Source organism: Bos taurus, chromosome 21, assembly GCF_002263795.3.
Source record: "Bos taurus isolate L1 Dominette 01449 registration number 42190680 breed Hereford chromosome 21, ARS-UCD2.0, whole genome shotgun sequence".
Lineage (NCBI taxonomy): Eukaryota > Metazoa > Chordata > Mammalia > Artiodactyla > Bovidae > Bos > Bos taurus.
Window position 1 is genome coordinate 21,532,000 of NC_037348.1, and position 707 is coordinate 21,532,706.

The 707-nt window shown below is 52.1% G+C and overlaps 1 protein-coding gene across 1 annotated transcript in view; it reads left to right on the plus strand.

The window, feature by feature from the left end:
• The window catches only part of SEMA4B (semaphorin 4B), a 98,400-nt gene that overhangs the window by 12,677 nt on the left and 85,016 nt on the right, over positions 1–707 (plus strand). The gene's annotated exons all lie outside the window — the stretch shown is intronic.

The window sequence follows — 707 nt, forward strand, 5'->3', positions numbered from 1 at the left end:
CACATGAATCATGGGTTAACTTTTATTGTATCTCTCTTTTACCTTGTCCAGACTAGCTTCAAGGAATTTGGGGAGGTGGGTTTGAGCAAGTACACTTAGGGTTCATAAAGTTTTCACAAAAACTGGTTGGGGTCCTTGGCTAAGAGGAGACTCTACCTTGGGCCCGCAGGTGTAATAAACGGCACTCCACTATCCGCATTGTCCTTCTGAGTGAGTTTGTTTCCCGGAACGCGTGGCTACATTTGGTGCATTGGACGGGAAACTCCTCACTTTGAGGAGACAAGTCCCATTTGGGACTACTCCGAGGCCTTGCGGCTTGAATCTTCTTGAAGGGGGAAGGAGCCTCGCCCTTCTGGAAGGATTCTGCATCTCAACGCCCGGACGTCTCACGTCAGCAGGTAGTGGATGGCAGCAGGGGAACTGAGTGCTCAGGTGATGAGGAACCCACCCAGCAGGGTGGAAGAGGGTGCCTGATCACCCTCCTGGGAGGGACTAAACGGGGCACGGACCCACAGGAGCCTGGAATAGGCAGGCGGCAATTGCTTAGTACACAGGTTGACGAGCGTGCTAGGGCTTAGGAAGGGAATTTGCAAGGTCTTTAGGAGGTATGTCCACGCGGTCTCAGGGAAAATTATTACCAGCGATTGCCAGGGGATTTTTAGGATAGGAAACTGGTCCTCATATGCTCATATTCTGCCCTCCCCCAG